The sequence below is a fragment of the Molossus molossus genome, unplaced genomic scaffold (genome assembly GCF_014108415.1).
Source record: "Molossus molossus isolate mMolMol1 unplaced genomic scaffold, mMolMol1.p scaffold_m16_p_12, whole genome shotgun sequence".
Taxonomy (NCBI): Eukaryota; Metazoa; Chordata; class Mammalia; order Chiroptera; family Molossidae; genus Molossus; species Molossus molossus.
Genome location: NW_023425347.1, coordinates 24,615,918 through 24,628,652, shown reverse-complemented (window position 1 = coordinate 24,628,652; position 12,735 = coordinate 24,615,918). Strand labels below are relative to the sequence as shown.

General features: G+C 44.3%; 1 protein-coding gene across 7 annotated transcripts in view; it reads right to left on the bottom strand.

Annotated features, from left to right (window-relative positions):
* Positions 1 to 12,735, bottom strand: part of ATXN1 (ataxin 1) — a 393,782-nt gene that overhangs the window by 131,073 nt on the left and 249,974 nt on the right. For 2 of the 7 annotated variants that reach the window (XR_004959025.1, XR_004959022.1), the window contains exon 7: positions 7,353 to 7,471. The exons of 4 other annotated variants lie outside the window; for them this stretch is intronic. The gene's annotated coding sequence lies outside the window, so the exon portion shown is untranslated. Of the gene's footprint in view, positions 1 to 6,988; positions 7,222 to 7,352; positions 7,472 to 12,735 lie in introns of all 7 variants that reach the window. One more of the 7 variants, XM_036257445.1, reaches the window with a different exon arrangement.

Sequence of the window (12,735 nt, the reverse complement as noted above, 5' to 3'; positions counted from 1 at the left end):
GCTGTTACCTTTCCTGTAACTTCCATTTGTGTTGAATTAAAGTAGGAGTATGAGAAAGTCAGAAAGCAAGTTAAGAGTTGCCTTTAAATTTTATTACCTGCTAACAACTCTGTCTAAGAGTTTAGGACGTGAAGAAGTGGAACTGTTGCTTAAAAGAAGACTGAACGATTGTCTGAAGAGTCCCTTTATTCAAGTGTTTCTCGTTCCTTATAAAACAAGGATATTTTTGTGGTAAAGACATTCAATTTCTGTTTCAATCTAGTGATCATTATTTTAATTCCCAATTTGGTTTATCTACCAAATAAGAAATTGCAGCAATAATCATAGAATAGCAGCGGCGATAACAATATAAATCATAATTTGTCTCCTATTAACCTTGATAGAAAGTAATATCACTGAGAACTAACAAACTCTGAGCTAGAGCCTAACGTAATTATTTAGTTTAAGACTAACAAATTCACTGATAAGATAATAACCACTACCTTATAGAGAGGGAATTACCACCAAATTGTTTTCAGAATAACTTGTTTCCAAGGGAGTTGCTGTGAGATTAATAGTCACTGAAACCAGTAAGTGTGTTGCCCCTGGGCTAGGAGTTGCTCGTATACACACAGAGGTACACAGTTACAGTAACCAAAGGAGTCAAACCTCAGTCCCCACTCTGAGGGGACCGACTGCCATTAACAATGTTCTGAGTGAATGTCTGCATTTGCAATATGCTCATGGCTGATCGGAAAGACTGAGGTTTAGACCAACCAGAACTCTCAGTGCTGCCTGAGAGAGGCAGAACCGTAAGATGCACTCGCCAACAGAGTGGGCTCTCAATTAATGCCTGATGAACAAATGAATGAATGAATGAATGAATCAATGGATGAACTGATCAATCAATGGTTTACTTAGAGTTGTCTGTGTGTGACATTTTACTAGGGCCTGGGAAAAAACAACAGAAATTATACAAGGGTCCTGTTCTTAAGAAGCTTCAATTCTCTCGGTTGAAGCAAATATAAATAAGCGATTTTAAAATGGTGTGATAGAGGAATAATGCAAGGCTATGAATGAAGAACAGATGTAATAGGGAGGGGGACAGAAAAAACTTCTAAGATAGGATCTGATTAAATGAACTCACAAGGGGTTAAGTCTGTCTGCAGCTTCTGTCTGGTGTCATTTGCATTTTAATAGAAAACGAGGGGAAGTTTTTGCTCAATATTTGAGGACTGAACTGCTGTTAGTACATTTCAAGTATTAGGTGAGAGATTGGCAGATAAGGTACTTCAAACACTACTGGGCACGAAGTCTACCCAATTCTATCATAAAAAGGCTCAGAGAGGGCAGGTGTCCGTCTTCTTCAAGCAACTGTATCGAGCAAGAACATAAAAGAATGTTTATGAAGGGTCTTGGGACAGGTATTTGCACACGCACGTTCACATGTTCACTGCAGCATTACTCACACCAGCAAAGTGGAAGCAACCCAAATGTTCACTGATGGATGAGTGGATAAATAGACTGCGGTATGTCCACACAAGGAAATATTACTCAGCCTTATTTCTGACACGTACTCAACATGGGTAAACCTTGAGGGCATTATGCTAAATGAAATAAACCAGTCACAAAAAGATGAATACTGTATGATTCCACTTATATGAGGTCCCTAGAGAAGTCAAATTCACAGAGACAGAAAGTAGAATGCCAGGGGCTGGGATGAGGGGAGTGGGGAGTCAGTGTTGGATGGGTCCAGAGTTTCCATCTGGGAGATGAAAAACATTCTGGAGATGGACGGTGGTAATGGCTTCACCACAGTGTGAACACCACTGAGCTGTACTTGACTACAGTCTTGTACCCTGAACTCGAAAAGAATTAAGATGATAAATATTACATTATATGTATTTCATCACAATTTTTAAAATTGGTAAAGTATACCATAGCTTTGAAGTTTATATGCAAAGTTAGATTATTACAATTAAGTTAATAGTTATTTAATATGGAACATTACTGGAGAGAAGGCAGATTGGGTGGCATTTATTGATTAGTTGGGTCGCTGCTTGGTTCCTAATATGTTTGAAAAAAATGACACTCCAAAGATCTCCCCACCATAAAGAAAAAAAAAAAAAAATTCAATCCTTGGGTCTCCAGACCCTTGTAAAATGCAGTTCCTGGCCAAAGTTTCTATCAACTTAATGTGTTCTTATCAGACTGTTTCTTCACAGGTCAACCAAAGTACCTGCAGTGATCTGAGGCGCTGGGAGAGGGGAAAGACCACAGCCAAAAGGCAGAAGGGACAGGCGGAGCTGCCGAAATCAAACTGTGCCTATTTGGAGATTTTGCCCATGCCACAGATAGCTTTACCACGGGTTTTCATACAAGCATTTCATGGAACACTCTCCCTGATGAAGGAGTCCCAGCAATAGAAAAAAAATTCACACCGCAAACCTTGAAAAGAGTTTTATCAGAAGAAAAAAGGGGCTTCTGCTAAGCAATGTTCAACCATGGTGACATATTTAATCATGGAAACGAATCTGAGTTTTCAGTTTCACAGATTGAAATATGGTTTGTAAATTTGACGGTGAGATGTAAAAAGTAAATATATGTGCCTTGGAACTCTGCATTTTTGGTTGCTACCATGAGTAGGCTAGGTTGGAAGAATCCAGATCTGTGAATGATGTCATAGATAACACAGATCGAATCAAAGGGGCTTTGAAGTCAAGAAAATTACAGCCTCAGCTATGACCTCATGTCCTTACCATACAGTGAGACGGGACAGCGCTGCATGCAAGCCGCCATGCGCTCTGTAGCTGGGCTGAGTTCAGCACAGTAGCCAGGGGGCCATCGTGTGTGTGTGTGTGTGTGTGTGTGTGTGTGTGTGTGTTTGAGTTCAGCACAGTAGCCAGGGGGCCATCGTGTGTGTGTGTGTGTGTGTGTGTGTGTGTGTTTGAGTTCAGCACAGTAGCCAGGGGGCCATCGTGTGTGTGTGTGTGTGTGTGTGTGTGTGTTTGAGTTCAGCACAGTAGCCAGGGGGCCATCGTGTGTGTGTGTGTGTGTGTGTGTTTGAGTTCAGCACAGTAGCCAGGGGGCCGTGTGTGTGTGTGTGTGTGTGTGTGTGTGTGTGTTTGCATAAAAGAAAGGTGGGCGAGCAACAATATTCTGACTTGAGATAGTTCATTTGCTTATAAGATACTCAGAATCTTCACGGGCATTACTTCATTACAATGACTGCCTCTATATCTTAGTCAAGGAGGCAACTGGAAGCTTGTTCAGAAGTCCCACCCGTTCAGACTTCACTGTGTTATGAACATTTCTAAAAAGGCAAACAGCAGCAGGTGGTTTTGATCGCAGTGTTGGCTTTAACTGAGCACCCATGTCCCTTGTGGATGAGCGAGGTTCCATTGCTTAAGGTACCACAGAACGCACAGGTGGGTAAGAGTATCAGCTGACAAAACCTAGTGAAATATCACACAGGTGGCAGAATACACACACCTGCATCTTCACCCACTTCTAAAAATAAGATTCTATGTTCTTTCGCCAATACACTATACATTCTAGTATAATCTAAGTATGTATACAGAAATCTATGGTTTTGATTACTATTTCATGCGAAACTACATGCAAGGGTGTGGGTCGGTACAAAAACCCATGGCGGTCCGTCGCTCCTTCAGTCACCTGCGCTGCGGGCTCGCCCCTTCTCCCAGCACCTGCACGAGACTCGAGACTCGAGACTCGGAGCGGGAAGCCAGACCACAGCGAGCACACCATGCCTTCCTTTCGGTATCAAACGCCGTGAGTCAGTGTTTATGCAACGATCTGCTATTAAAGCAAATAAGCAGAATCAGGAATTCCAGCACACGCCGTGTTTTCGTTTCCATCTCGCATGATAATGAAGCTCACCAAATTTGGGCCCTTTAATTTATGAGGTCCCCTGTCACATTTTGTTATCAGTCTTCAAAAATGTCTAAAACGCAGCTGTTTCTCAGCAGCGAACAAATGCCTTTCGCCTCTTCCCCGCCACTGGGGTTTCTCAAACTCTCCCGTCTCTGAAAATGCACCTCATTCAGGTACCAGTGCCTGGGGATAACACCTGGCACACACAGGAGCTGCGGCCCCAGCCCCAGCCAGGCAGAGCGGTGCCCCACTGACATCAGCGCTGGCTTAGCGCTCCCATCAGCGGGCGGAAAAGGAAGCGCCACGGTGCCCAAGTGTCCATCTCACAAGAAGCGCCTTTATGGAAGGTGGTGGAGACTCTAGGTGGGGAAGATGCAGGACTCTGAGCTACCACAGCGCCCTGCCTGCCCCAGAGGAGTATGTTCTGGCGTTTTCGTCTTCCTTCTTGTCTTCCTCTGTCCCCTGAAGTTCTGCTTGTGCGCACTTATATGGGCAGGGAGGGTGTCCCTCAAGGCACAGAGGGCAGATGTCATGAGCCCTCCCCAGCAGCCTGCACCACCGTGCCTATGCTTTTCTGTATTTTACTTTTTTACTGAAAAATTAGAGAGAAAACACAGCAAATTATTATCTGCATAATGCACACAGAAGGGTGGCCCCCTTCCCCATTTTATCTATAAGGACAGCACTTTGAACATCTGAGTTAGCGCCCAAGCCTGAGAAGCAGCCCGCTAACCACCCCCGCCAGCACGCAGTTTCAGTGACAACAAAGGCTCCCAAACGTACCGGTGAAAACCACAAGTTCTCACTCTTGGTGACTTGACTTTAGTGAAATGAAAGTCATTTCTATTTTAGTATTTTTAAAGAGTTATACTTAATAGCCCAGTTAAGAGGTCAGTTCTTGAAATTAATGGGAGAGCACGGGTCTCACCCGACAGTAGAGAAGGATTTTTTTTTAGGGCGCCCAAGGGCCCTGGAACACATTGTCTATTTTAAGGTCCTAGGGAAAGAAAAGAGTCCTTTGGGGTGATGATATGATATTATCTACCAGAAGAATACACTTTCAGAGACTGTCTTTCACTCAGCCCATCAGCAGGTAAACGTTTATTTAAAGCCCCAGGACACAGGTGTCTGGCAGGATCCCCAAGGACTGAGGGGATGACCGTTGCTGGCAAGACCCGGCTCCCTCCACATGTCCCGAGTTCTCCCAGCTGACTGCACACACACAGTGCTCATGCCCTGAGCCTCTGCCTCTGCCGACAGACCTGCAGGGCCTCCGCCCTCTTTTCTGGTCAAACTGTTTAGAAGGTACATGTTGACTTGGAACCACCCCTAGGCTAACACAAGATTTAGGCTTTGGCCATCTAACCATGTTTCTACAGATCGTATTGATCACATCAACATCCTGCTTCAGATCTGTCAATGACTCTTCTGTCTTCAAGACAAACGCTGAACTCCGCAGAGCTTACTGCAAAGACACTTCATCACCTGGCCTTCCCCTGACACACTCTGCCTGTTCTCCTCTGGCCACTCTAACTACCTGTGGTGTTCCAACACTTCACCTCCTCTCTTACCTCTGAGCTTCGCACACGCTGTCCATCAAGTACTACAGCCAGTATTTCCTCCATCCCTTGAACCCATGACTTGCTAATTAAGCGACTTGCTTTGGTCAAAGGGGAATTAGCAAGCCCCTTGTGAGCAGAGGTTGACAAGCACTTGTGTGCTGGTTTGTCCTCTCCTGCTGCCCTTGGGAACCTTGAGCTTGCACTGTGAAGGAGCTCAGACCAGCCTGCTGGAGGGTGACACCACATGGAGCAGGGACAAGGCGTCCCAGCTGCAGCTCCCTGTCCCTCAGGCCAACCGGCCTCAGGATAGTGAGACACGTGAGTGAGGCCGTCTTAGCCCAATCCGACTAGAACAGCCAGACTGGAACAGCCCGACCAAACCACAGAATCGCAAGAAACAATGTTGGTTGTTCAAAGTCATTAAACATCGGGAGGCTTGTTACACAGTATATGCCAACTGATACGTTCACTTTACTTCTTAGTTAAAAGCTTCCAGTCTCGGGATGAAGGGTTGGTTCCCTGATCCCAGAAAACGCCACTGTGTTTTGCATCCAGGGCATCCCGTGGTTCCACTGAGAGCCACGACCACCAGGTACAGCAGTTGCCTCTTTTCTCACCTCTCTCTCCTGGCAGGTCCTTCAGCTATTGTGGGTGCCTCGCTTACAGCACACACCCAGTAAATATTTGCTGAAAGAAGAGATAGGAATGTATTTATCTATCTTCCGGCTCATTCTATCCTTAATTTCAAGGAATCAGACTAGATCATTTTTACCTTGTACTGCCTAGACATGTTAACTACATCAAAATGTATTTTAAGGCTTTTATTTTTTAGAGTTCCACTCATATCAATAGCCTTTGGGAATCTCCCTATTCTTTTTATAGATGAGACTATCATATCTTCCAAACTCACTGTGACTTTCAGTTTGACTAATATGAAAAAATTCACCTAAAATTCCAGGGCCCTCAGCACATGCCCGTGAATAATTCTGACAAATGTTGTTACCTTCACCGTGCATGTCAGAGAAGCAGAAGGCTTTAACCATCCATCACCGGCTTCACGGTCAATGCAGTGACATCGGCAGTTAATGACAATTCGTATTACAGAGGAAACATCTCTACGAAGAGACTAGCAAGTTGCGACTGTTCACCTGCTGCTTTCAGCAACACATCACCATAAGTTTTGTTTTGTGAAATGTCTCATCCTAACAGCGTTATAGCTGCCAGTTACTAGAGAGAAATCACTGGGCGAAAACTTAACACACATCTAATTTAATTCTCTCCACTATCCTGCAGGGTGGGTATGATCAGCACTATTTCACAGAAGAGGTAAATAAGACTCAGAGACATTGGGCAAGTTCTCCAAGGACACACAGTTAATGAGTGGCAGGGCTGGGATTTGAACCCTGATGTGATTCCGAAAGCCTCCTATTAGGACTAATACAGGGTGGGGTTCAAAAGCAGGTTTACAGTTGTGAGTACAAGAAACAGTTTATTCTTGTATCATTATGTGTTAATTACTGCATTATCTTCCATCTGAACCACTGTAAACCTACCTTCCCCACCCTGTACATTTAAATGATGCTGTTTGAGGGAGTGAAAACTCTTCATTTTGAAGGCACAGAGGCGAAGGCGCAGAGACGGAAAGGTGCTTGCGATGGCTCCGGAGCGGTCGGCGCGCGATGAGAATCTGGGTGTCTGTTCTCAGCCGGAAGCCCCTGCTCCCGGACCAGGCGCGAGGTGTCTCCATCGTCTCCTAAGTCATTCATATTTCAATCTCTACCGACCTCTGTGACCAACAATAAGAAATTCAAGAGGGGGTGAGCACAGGTTCTCTCTATTCTAGGTGTGCTTCCAGTTACGAGTATCTAGACAGGTTGTGGAAAGAAAAGGATGAAGCATGAAGTTCATGAGACCTACCTGGGCTACCATCTGCTTTACCAAATTTCTTCCAATAAAGAAACCATCAAATCTAGAGAAGGATTTTAATCTTCCAACTTCAATGTAATTCACACTAGTTGTATTTATTTTTCATAAAACTGTGAGAGAACATATGAGGAGTGAGGAATATTTACAATTGCATATTGAATTAGGAGTCACATAATTATCTTTTATTTTTGTATTTTTTTATCCTCATCCAAGGACATTTTTCCATTTTTTGTTCAGATAGAGTGGGAGGGAGAAAGAGAGAGAGAGAAACATCGACATGAAAGGTACACATCCAGTGGTTGCCACCCACACAACCCAACCAGGGCCGGGGACAAACTGCAACCAAGGTATGTGCCCTTAGTGGGAACCGAACCCAGATCTCTCTGGACCGCAGGCCAATGCTCTAACCGCTGAGCCAAACCGGCCAGGGCACATAATTATCTTTTAAAAAACAACTCTAGCCCTGGCAGGTTTGACTCTGCAGTTAGAGCACTGGCCTGTGGACCAATGACTAGTGGGTTCAATTCCAGTCAAGGGCACATACCTCTGTTGATGTTCGTCTCTGGCCCTGGTCGGGTCACTCTGGAGGCAACCAGTCACTGTGGTTCTATCACACTGATGTTTCTCTCTGTCTTGCTCTCTCTCCCTCCCTCCCGCTCTAGCTAATGATAAATAGAAAAATATCTTCAGGTGAGGAATAAAAAACAAAACAAAAACAACTCTACTTCTCTGCAACATCAAAATGCACCATTATAATGTATATTTATTGTTCTAGGAATACACGGTGCCTTCTACAATCCAAACCATTTCAACAACTTAAAATAATGACCCATTGGGCACCCCACACACCAACCAGTCAAACAAAACTGATTTAAATAATTCTATTTGTTAAGAAACATCTTAAGAACATAAATTGCTCTGAATGTACAAAAAACTACCCTTTTCAATATCATTTCTCTTCATTCCAGGCCCAGACCTTCAATACCTCTCCTTATCCAGGTATGAGAGGGAACTGATAGTTGTTGAATATATACAGTGTGCTAGAAATGTTCAGTTATACCCTAACTGGGTTCCCCATGAAGACACAGTTACATGCAATTATCTCAGCTAAGTATGGTCATTCAGTGGAAAAATAATAATAGGTCTCTGAGAGCACAACAAGCCTTTTAATAATGAAACTTCAGGTACTAATAATATTTTATGCCATTTGTGGGTTTCAGATGTCCTGGGGACATTCCAGGCATCAGACCCCCAGGCTCCCCCTCTCCCAACCAGGTTTGCAGGTAGAGTCCCCTAGTTCTTTCTCTATGAAAAGTGTCCCGACAGCACCATACCAACACAGACAGAAAACTCCTAGAAGAAAATGCCAGCCAAAGCCACTAGCTAGGGGCTTCCACAATAATGTGGCTATGGAATCAAGTCCCCAAGACAGCCCAGGCCAAGTGACTGCCCAATTTTAGACTTCATCTGGGCAAGGCCAACTAGGTTAGGGACTTTAAGATATAATCCTTAGGACTTCTATGTGTTTTTGGATCCAAATCAGAAAAAGAAAAAAAAAAAGGAAAAAGTCGTTTAGTGCCAATTCAATTTGACATAAAAGGAGGAGGAGAGTAATTAAATAAAGAGGACAAGGTGAACAGTGTTCCTTTTCAGAGCTGGGCACATGGATAAATTACTGGAGCCCAGTAAGAAAGCTCTGGTTACACCGGACTGATTTCCAGCCAGACCTGTCAACAGGAAGAGGAGCCAGGATCCAGTGTGGTGCCGTTTCCTTCATCCTCCCCAACATCTACCCATATTCCCAACTCTGAACGCCAATTCTGATAAACAACCGGAACATTAACTTAATTCACAAGAAAAACCGATACCATCTAATGTTCTGAGATCACCTAACATCCTGGCCAGGCAGACCCCACCTTCTGCCTGGACCATCCACTCATCGGTCTGTTATTCTCCAGAGGATGCTATCAGTACCAGAAAGAGCATGTGGTCCACGATCCTTAGTAAGTGACACTCCCATGATACTGACATTCTCTTCCTGGAGGCCTGCCCAGATGAAGGAAATGGAAAATCCTCTTTGAGCAAGGTGACTGCCAACTCTCTTTTGACCCTCTGGAGGCCCACAGCCACTTCCTCGCTTGCCTTTAGGGAAGTGTCAGCCAGCAGGTTGCTAGGACAACTGGCATCATTGCTGGGGCACAGAAATAGATCGCGAGCAGAGCAGGGAACCTGGATTCCAAACTCCGATGACAGCAACAAGATACCGATTGGCAGCTAATCTGCTCTGCTAAAGGGGAGTGACAGACTAACATTACCCAGCGGATAGCTCTCACCTTGCCATACTACCCTTTAATCTGCACTTGTGCTTGACGTGCTGGTGACAAAGAAGGGGAAAGAAACTCGCTTAAGATAAGGGCGACATGGCTTCTATTCTGAATTATGGAGCTGGTAGATGTGCAGGAACCAACGGACATTTGCATATTTCATTTATTAGTCTCCTGAATGTGGGGGGAGGGAGGTTGTTCAGAGCAGAAGCAGGAGAGTCAGAAACAGGGAAAGCAACTGAGGTTGCCAAAGGAAAGGGGGACAATCTGCTTGTATAGGCAATAGTTGCCCCTTTCTGAACGACAGCATCCTAATGTCATGAATACCCCTTTTTCTTAGAGAACAAAGAAGAAAAGCCAAAAGAGCCTGGAACACTAGGGCTGGCCATGGTAGAAAAAGGGAATCATCCTTGCCCAGTACTCTTTGTTCTGCAGGATGAGTTTTACAATGCATATAATGGATAGCAACTCACAGGAGCCCCAGGCATTAAGACTGCCTGTTCAAGCTTTGGATTTTAGCCCCGGAGAAATTACAATTTTTCAGTTCTATGAAAGCTACAAAAATGTGAAAAGAAAAAAGCAACTAGAAACGAAGAGCAACCTAATGGAAATTTTAGAAAATGATTTTAGCAAGCACGTGTCATTGCTAGAAGCACCATGCAGGGTGTCCCGGTGTCCGCAAAGCTGGCTCGCGTGCAGAGGGAAGGGCGTACGTAACTCAGCCCAGCCCTGTGCAGGGGTCCTAAACCGCGGGTTCTGCCACCACTGTGGGAAGTCCTATCCCAGGTTCAGACACTTTAAGCTGGACAGGAGATGTTACAGACGTGTGATAGAGGTACTGGGAAAGAAGGGATTTAGAGATGGAAGAAGAGGATAAGAGTCCAAAGAACATAACAACAAGAACTTGCCAGAGTATTGTAAATAAAAGATTCTAAAGGGAGACTGCCTTTTGTATCCCATTAGTATTTCTATTTTGGGGGATTCTACTTAAGGAAATTGTTTCAGAATGAAGGTAGAAATAGAAAAAATAACTTAGAAAAACTAACTTCCTCCAACATAGGTTACAAACAGCTAATTTTACTTTCTCTTCTAAAAAGCACTTTATACTTGTTGTAAATTACTTTTTCTGAATCATGTAACATACTTATTCGGGTGTCTGTAAGAGGTTAACATAATCCTTAGAACATATACAAGATGTATTAATTCTCTCAATTTAAGATTCCACCTAGCATGATTTATTACATAGCTACCATTTGACATTTAATATATGTTGGGGGAGTTCTTAAATTATTTTTCTGGTATTAAAAACTGATTATTTTATAAAAGAAAAAAAAAGAGCTAGGGAATTAAAAGAATAAACTTATCTTTCTATTTGTCTTTTTACTTTAGTCCCAAGGAATAATTTACTTGCTGGTAAGGACCAACAGATTGTTTTGGCTTTATGACAAAACACTGTTAATTTAGTTCCTATTTGTGCCTCACTATTCTGTGAGAAAGCAAAAGAGAGAACAACCTTTTAAAGAATAATGAAAATAGGGCTCACTTCGGCAGCACATATACTAAAGAATAATGAAAATAATTCAGATCCTAGGGTATGACGTATTTTGTGAGAAATGACATATATCAATAATATTCTAACAAAGACGATGGAGCCGACTGGCCTCCGATGTGTCGAAAGCGTGGGAATTGTTTGATCTCTCTCTGGAAGACCTTTCAGTGGCTCAGTCCTGTCCTTCCTGGGCAGCGCCACTCTCCCGCCTCCCTTGTCCTTCCTTCCTTCATGCATGCGGACTCTTGAACAGCCAGCACTTCAAAGATACACCACTTGAGGAACACATTTTTAGTTTTGGGCGTGGCTTCTGTCTGTAGTCCAAGTTCAAAACACTCTACTTATTAGGGTTGAGAGGCATTGTTCCTTTAAGTGGTCCAAGTTCTTGCTTCAGCTTTTGAAGATAAATATATAAAATAATCCCCTAGAGGAGAATGGTTCCCAGGGGCTACAAATCCCTTTCTATGTCTGTCAGTGGTTATTTCCGATGGGAAGAAGTTTCTGACTCTGAGCTCTCATCTGCCCAGATGCAGAAGCAGTTAAATCAAAGACCTGAGCACAGCTGGTGTGGCTCAGTGGTTGAGCATTGACCCACGGACCAAGAGGTCGCCAGTTTGATTCCTGGTCAGGGCACACGCCCAGGTTTCGGGCTTGAACCCCAGTGTGGGGAGGGGGCATGCAGGAGGCAGCCAATTGATGTTCTCTCTCATTGATGTTTCTCTCTCTCTCTCTCTCCCCACCTCTCGAAAATCAATAAAGAATGGATGAATGAATGAATGAATTAATGAATGAATGAATGAATAGAAGACTTGATCTAGATCTGGCCGGTTTGGCACAGTGGTTAGAGTGTTGGCCCATGGACCAGAGGGTTGTGGGTTTGATTCCCGGTCAAGGGCACATACCTGGGTTGCAGGTTTGATTCACAGCCCTGGTTGGCGTTATGTGGGAGGCAACCCACAGATGTGTCTCTTTCTCTGTCTCTTCCACTCTATCTAAAAATCAATGGGAAAATATCTCAGATGAGGAAAGGTCTCCCCCAAAAAAGACCCATTCTACCCCCTCTCCCTCCTTCGCCATCTCAAAACACATGCGTATACTGGGCTGAAATCCTACCTCCGCTTCAAGGCCTAACTGCGCTCCTCAGCAGTCCTCACAGCCTCCCCTGAAAACCCACCCCTGAGGACCCTTCCCCCTCCTGCAGGGAGCCCTGGTGCACAGCCTCCCACGCGGCCTGTCAGAGTCTCAGAGGACAGGCTGCTCGTCGCTGTGTCCCTAACAGAGGTTAGCACACCTTGACACAGATAGTCTCTTAATAAATATTATTTTTTCAGTGTACTGGAAACTTAAGTAGGACGCAAAACCCTTTTACCTCAGCCTTGCTCAGTTAGAAAGCAGCTACCAGGCTGTTGATGCTTTTCCCCAAGGACATGAATGTGGTGGAAGACACATGGACATTTTCCTTCCCCGCTGCCAGGTGCTCTGTGGGTTTCCCTTCTCCGCT